Raw genomic sequence first — 7,710 nt, 5'->3', positions numbered from 1 at the left:
GTAATCATACGTACCACAAACTGGTAATATTGTAAGACTTCATTTGTTTTAATGATTAAAAAAAAAGGCTGCACAATAACCAGTTACTTGTTTTGTGTAATTTTCCCCAATAGTAAAGATGATTATAATAAATCAATGACAATTAGAATCTTGTTTACATAGTATCCTCTAGCAGAGGATATATTCAAATTTTAGAATCTCTACATTGTAGATAATTGCTGAAACTTCTCTGTGGTAAATTTTCTTTTAAGTTCTTCACAATATTACATCTTTTTCTCAGACAAGTGCACAGAAGACTGCTCTATCAACAGACATTTGTATCATTCTTAAAGATTTTGAATTGTTGACTCCTCAGGGCAAACCTAATTATTTTGCAAATGTGAAGACAAACGAAAAGTTAGCATCCTTAATAGAGACATAAATGTGATGACCACGAGGAATCCTTTCCAATATTTCTGCAGCATTTAAAAGGTAATTATGTAGTCTTGCCTTAACAAAAGTCAGCCTTTTTAGAACTTTAAAAGAGATTCTTATTAACTATTGGGCTTTAATATACAATAGAAAATATAATCTGCAGAATTTCTGCTCTTGTCCCATAAAACTAATTAGCTTTTTAACCACTTTAGAACTTTAGAAGTTAGTTTTAAACCTTGGGCTCATTTCTGTGAGAGAATAAAATGAACAGATTTGTAATTAAAAATGATTCAAAAATTCTTACTGGCAAAAAGAAAAATTGTCCTTAAAGTATAATATCAAGGAAATGTGACCATAAAAATCAACTTTGGGATGAAAAGGGGCAGATCCCCATTTTTTCATTCCTCTCTAGACATTCCATTGATGTGGTTTGATTTGCCCTGACATGACTGGCAAAGACTTATTAAAAAATTCAAGGAACAATGTGTTAATTCTCAAAATAAGTTTGAACCTGGGCCTGGGCATTTGGCAGGAATGAGTAGTTAATCCAAGCACCAGTATTAACACTTAGAAGCACTATTATTTCATACAGGCTACTATAATCTCCCCCCATTTTTCTTCTCCCTTTGATCCCTTCCTTCCTCCTTCCCTCTCTCCTTTCATCTTTCTTCCCAATTTAAGTGACAAAAAGATTCTAAAATTGTGTATGTCATAATATTTTATTTTCATGGAGATTGGAGGTATGAACTTGTTACATGTGCACAAATGTTCAAAATCAAATTTCAAAATTTCAAAATCAAAATTTGCTTACAGTTGTGTTCATGAAACACCTTTGTGATTTATTGTAATATGAAATAAATGAAAAATATATTTTTGTGATATTTGACCAAAGACCATTATATTTCACTTGGCATCTGTATTTATTTAATTTTAGCATATAGAAATGTTCATTCAAATACTTTGAGATAGAGTGTTATGCTCCAATTCGGAACCCTCAAAAGACCACCAGAGACCAAAATGGATGTAAGCAGCAAAGAGATGTTTATTGGGAGCTAGCAAGGGTTATGCCTCCTTCCTTGGACAGGCTTTGCTCTGAGGTAGAGGCTAGTTTCTGAAGACTAGTCAAAACTCTGTAAGTTCAGATAATTATTCCAGTGGGTTACTTACAATTAGATATAAAATTCAGCAACTGTTTTCTAAAATGCATCAAATTGAATCAGTGGAATGCACTTATTGAACTTGGAGTTTGTTTTTTTTTTTTCCCCACACTGAAACATCACCCACTCATTCAGCTCTTTCACATAAATTTATGGCTAAACAAAATATTCTAATTAAAAATCATTAGAGCAGCAGCTTACACCAGTAAACCCAGAGGCTCCGGAGGCTGAGGCAGGAGGATTGCGAGTTCAAAGCCAGTCTCAGTAACTTACTGAGGCACTAAGCAACTCAGTGAGACCCTGTCTCTAAATTAAAATATAAAATAAGGCTGGACATGTGGCTCAGTGGTCAAATGCCCCTGAGTTCAATCCCGAGTACAAAAAAAAAAAAAAAAAAAATCATTAGAATCTTATTTTCCAGAAGAATTCTTTCCCACTTTGTGTTATTTAATTTCTCTTTTCTCTTTTCTATACTAAATTTAATTGAAGAAAGTGGGTGGGGGGGGTATATTAGGAATTAGATGAATCTGGAAGCCAGAAAAACTGAAGAAGGTGATGGTTGCTGAGTTGATGAGTGTATTTTATGAGCTATGTGCTGCTATGTATGCCTGAAACAATTGAGATGCAAATTTGGGGCGACTTTGCTATCTAAATGCTTGGCTAGATTTAGCACTCCATTAGGATGGCTTTTCTACAAGTTTGAGTAAGCATGCCATCAGTACTCTGCTCTGGGAAGCCATATGTTCATTTCAAAGTATCCAAAGGAAAATTGGACAGTTTTATTCTGATTCAATGTACAAAAATTCAGATTCAGTGCTAACCATGCATGGGAATCCAGTCCCAATGACTCAGGAGAGATGTATCTTTTGCTGATGTCACATGGAGAGTGTTCAACAAGACTAAGGACAGAAGTAAGGTCAAGGCCAAGCTTTAAACAAGAACTTCCTTTCTTTGAGAAGCCTCCAGGCAGGCAGATTTCCTTACCAAACTTGTCTCAAGAAAAGTCCCCACTGAAGATAATAATATTAGCAAATGAAGAAACACTTTGGAAGTTCTGTGAGCTTGGAAGTGAACTTGCTGTTTCCAGTGCTCAGATTGCTAAAACTGTGACTCTGCTAAAGCAACAAGATCTCGCGTGGATTCTAGCATACTGTTACTACAGCCCTCCCACTCTCCCACCACACAGAACCTCCCTCCACCAGGACTTCACCAAAGCTTTTCTGCTATTGATCTAATTAAGAAAGAAAATAGAAAAAAGCTAATGCTGAAAAGAGTTTGGTTAAGGTCACTCCAAAGAAACCTGGCATGCTAATATGTTAGAGATCATTAAAGATATAAACAGTGCAAAGCTCTGATCAATAAGGAGTACACAGCTAAGATTAAAAGTACAACCCAGTAGATGTACTGACCCTGATGTCCTCTAGCAGCGGCTCTGGAAAAGAAATTTGCATATTGCTATCAAAGTGAGAGCCAAGATAAAGTCTGAATCAGAGGCTACCTCAGAGACAGTGTTATTTGGAACACATATGTTAAAGTCTAGAGGATAAAGGAAGGCTTTAGTTGAAAGTGTTTCAAACTTCTAATAGACAATGAGCTCAGAAATATGATCCCAGCTCAGCAGTTGGTTTGTGAGGGCTGAGTTTAGCTAGTAGAAACCTGAAGTATTTAATAAATACCTGATTCAGTGTTTCCTTTTAGCCTAATTGGAGGATTAAACAATAATGAAAACATTAATAAGTTTGGTTTTGCTTTTATGAGATGGTTCATTCTGGAACTCTGTATAATATATGGGTATTCCGACATGTTTTTAATATGTGGCCAGTGTATTCAGGTTTCTAGTTTTGAAAATAATCGTAACATTTCACAACACAGAAAGGACCATTTTAGATGTTACTGTGCATTTAAGTTCTTATTATCTGTATAAATGGTTTATATATTTATATTTGTATATGAAACCATTTATATAAAAATTAGTAACAAAGAATAACAATGAGGGTACTGTTATCTTCATTTGTTCTCAATACTCATTTACTATTTGATGTTGGGACAGGTGGTATAACGTGCATTGTAGGGGTGAAATATTTAAAAATTGAAGTCTTCTTGCCCTTAGCAGAACCTATATTCTGTCTTACATTATAGGAATTGTGTAAAGTTTGCTAAAATTCCATAATGTTTTCCGTTACAGAGAAACTTAAGACAGGAAAGCTGCTTTCACCTCCTTACCATCCAGAGCTTAGGAATACAATCTATTTTCAAGTAGTGATGGATAAAATTATTGAATTAAATCTCTTTTTAGAAAAAACCTAGACTGTACCATCTTCTCTTCTTTCGACTCAATCAGTGGAATCATACAGGTGATTTTTTTTTTTTTTTGCTAAGATAATAATTCTGGAGATCTCAGCATCATGGAGTCTAAAAATCTTTAATTTTGGTCAAAATATTAACTATTTTATAATGAAACTTTATTCATTCAGATGAATAAATTTCCTACACATTGTTTGTCATTGGTCAGAATACTGGTCTGACAAATTTTGTTGGGCAATATAAGTCTTAGATGTTATTAAAAAATGAATAACTGTCTTTCTCATCTAAGGACAATTTGCTAAGGACTTATTACAAAGGATCATTTAAAAATGCTTAATATATATCTCAAGACTTTCTATTTCTGATAAGCTCTGTTATAGTTAATGCCAGAATCTCCTACTATTTGTATATATTTAGATTTATTATTTCAATCTAGTAAAAATAAAGTTACACTTCCTGGGAGGATTTTGACCTTCTAAGAAATTTATATTTGTATTGGTATTGAATTTTGGCCAGTGCTCCTATATAAGGAAATTATTGTTTAAAAAAATAGGTGAGCAGTATTTGTGGCCTAATCCAGTCACTGTCTCCTTGACATTGAGCAAATGAAAAGATTTATATCTATTTTTATGTTCATAGAGCTAGTGTGACAAACACAAAAGCCAATTATTCTTACAGGCTTTATGAAATATATAAAGTACCATAATAACATCAAACCTTATTAAGAAAAAAATTCTATAGAGTACAATGCATCTTATGTACTTGTCAAAAATCAGAAAAGAGTATATCCTAACTTCATTAAATTAAAAAGTTAATGAATAAACTTAGAATATCTCTAAATAACAAAACTGCATGTGAATCCTTAAATCCAAACTGATAACCTGAATTGTATAAATTTTAACTGCATTATTTATACATATTTATACATAATTATTCTTATATATACTCGTTTATTTGATCCATAAGCATTGATGCTAACTGTACCATGGAAATTCATTCATTCATTCTACAAATATAAAATATATAAAGTATTGGTATTTAAATAAGTAAGAAGGCAAAGAACTTACAAAAAATTTCTTATAATCAAGAAATAACTCAGATATATAGATGTGTACACATGTATACACATACATACACATTCATGTATATATTAAGAAAATGAAGTCTGAATTTTAAAAATTAAAAAAAAATGTGATAGAAGATTCAGTATTGGAGTTTAAAGGAAAAGGTAATTACTATACTGTCAATATTAGGGAAATCCTAAGGCTAAGGTCGCAAAGTTAAAAAAAAAATAGAAAAATTACAGATACATAAGCTAGATACTAGACCAAATAGGAGAGTCTGAAATTTGATCTCCCAAATACAATATTTAGTGAATTTAAATTTAATGTAATTTTGAATTTTTAAGATTTATAACTTACACATTGCAATTTTTTATGTATTATCAACTTTTCTGTTCCTTTTTTGCTCATTCTTTGCTTTTTGGACAACTCTTTTAAATTATTTAATTTTTTAGCTTCCACTTATTTGTTAGTAATTAATTCTTCAAGTGTTCTTTTAAAGGTTTTCTTAAAAAGTAAAAGTTACACTTTGATTTATTTTTTACAGTCTAATACAATTATAATTTTTACTCTCTCTGTGCAATGCACATATCTTTAGGGCATCAGTATTCATTATGGTGAGATTAGACATGTATGTCATTTAAATACAAATATAAATTGAACTTAATTAAATAAAATTAAAAATTTATTTTCTTTTTTATTAGCCATATTACTAATGCTTATTAGGCACAAATGGCTAGTGTCTCCCCAAGTTGACAGAGCCCAATCAAATATGTACACAATTTCATAGTGGCACCCTTTCAGAACCCTTTAATCTTTTTTGCTACTTTCCTGAAGTTTGTATTATTGTTGCTTGTCATATTAGTTTTAGATATTTTTAACCTGTACTGTATTTAATATTTCTTTTGTATTGCCAATCTTTGTTTATCTTTAATTTATAACGTTTCTATGACCCTTCTTCTTCTCTTCCTACATTACTGTATTTTCCCTGGAATAATTTGATTTTTAACTGAAGGACTCCCTTAATTTAGTTCTGAGGGAAAAAAAGTTGATGAATTCTCTAATTGTTGATGGTCTGTAAATTCTTTTATTTCATCTTCAATTAGAAGAACAGTAAATCAATGCCAATTGTTAAAACTTTAAATTCACATGTAGGAAAGTCAAAGAGAAATTGATTAGGAGAATGAAAACATGGATCAGAGTCCTGATCCAAACTAGCAAAGTGACCCTTTATGAACCACTTATCATTTCTTAGTCTCAGTGTTTCAATGTCAATATAAGGTATTAAATCCAGAACCTAAGTTTCTCATCTTTCTACTCATTTCTCTACCTTCTTCTTTCTGAATGTATGTGTATATGCACTCTAATCTTACCAGTTTACCACTTCCAGTTTCTTTTTGCAAAAACCTATGATACATAAATATATATATGTATTTCATTTGACATTCTTGAGTAAATTTGTTTTTGTTTTATGTTAGGTAGAGACACTGAAATACTTTGCTTGGGGAGTATTTACTTATTTATTTTTTCCTTCAGATCTTTGTTTCTTCAATGAAGAAAGTATAACTTAGTTTGCAAACAAAATTGGTTTGCAAATCTCTCACAGATGACTAGATAAACATTTCTAGTAAGTTCCTTGGGAAATTAAAAATGTACCATCTAAAAACTTATGCATCTCCATGCTGACAGGTTTGAAAAGAGAGTTAAATTGTTCCACATTTATAATTATGCATACATGCATTCTAATAAAACTCTCTAAATAGACAATATTTTGTTCTCTTCCTCATTTTATAAATCAGTTCATTCCAGCACTCAAGTATTTCAAGTTATTTCCTCTTTTAGATTTCCAATATGATTGAGATAGATAGTAATATAAATTGGGAGAGCAAAGTTTAAGTTTCTTTAACAACCAGACTGTCTTCAAATGCTTTGCCTGAAGGGACCTAATATTGTTATAAAATTGAATTCTTATATGAAAGAATAAAACAAGGAACACAGCATGAATTGTGCACTTCCTTGACAGGTTTGATAATGGATTTGACAATTTTGTCATCCAGTCATACACCTCCAATTATATCCAGGACACTAGGACCATTTTATGATAACAAATAAAGGCTTCGTTCACTCTATGTCAAATCACTCAATATCCTCTCTCTCATGTCAATAACTGGTTTAACAGTGAAGATGGTGAACAGAGACAATTTATATAACTTGACACTATATAGGCATGCAGAACAGAATTTTAAGTGTAGCAGGTTCTCCTGATGATGGAATATATCAATGGAGTGCTCTTTTCATTAATTATATTTGTGACATTTTTATAAAAGAAAAATGTAATCCACAAACTCTGCAGGTTTGCAGCCTGACAAATATGTTAACATTAGGTAAAACAATTTTTTTTCTGAATAATAACAATATTAATTTGTCATATGAATTTAAAAAGCTAAGTCTAAGTACTTTTAATTCACATCTTATCTAAATTCAATGAAAATTAGAATAATAATTATATGAAAATGTATAATTATATTCAGTATGTCACTTTAGTTATTGTTTATAACCCCACATATTATAGCTCCATTTTATACACATACAAATATTAAGAGATAAATATTGAATAATTGTCTATTTTTCTATATGTCTGAATTAGATGCAAGGATAACATATTTAGTATATGTCCGATTCATTCTCCTGTCATTCTACCCCCATACCTCTTCCCCTCCCTTCACTCCCCTCTGTCTACCCCAAAGTATCTCTTTTCTACCCCCACACACATT

The 7,710-nt window shown here is 31.5% G+C and overlaps 1 pseudogene; it reads left to right on the top strand.

Annotated features, from left to right (window-relative positions):
- The first annotated feature begins 2,428 nt into the window (after positions 1 to 2,428).
- Positions 2,429 to 3,154, top strand: LOC110598834 (mitochondrial fission regulator 1 pseudogene; annotated as a pseudogene).
- The last annotated feature ends 4,556 nt before the right edge of the window (positions 3,155 to 7,710 follow it).

The sequence above is a fragment of the Ictidomys tridecemlineatus genome, chromosome 2, assembly GCF_052094955.1.
Source record: "Ictidomys tridecemlineatus isolate mIctTri1 chromosome 2, mIctTri1.hap1, whole genome shotgun sequence".
NCBI classification, from domain to species: domain Eukaryota; kingdom Metazoa; phylum Chordata; class Mammalia; order Rodentia; family Sciuridae; genus Ictidomys; species Ictidomys tridecemlineatus.
This window is presented reverse-complemented; position numbering and strand designations above follow the sequence as displayed.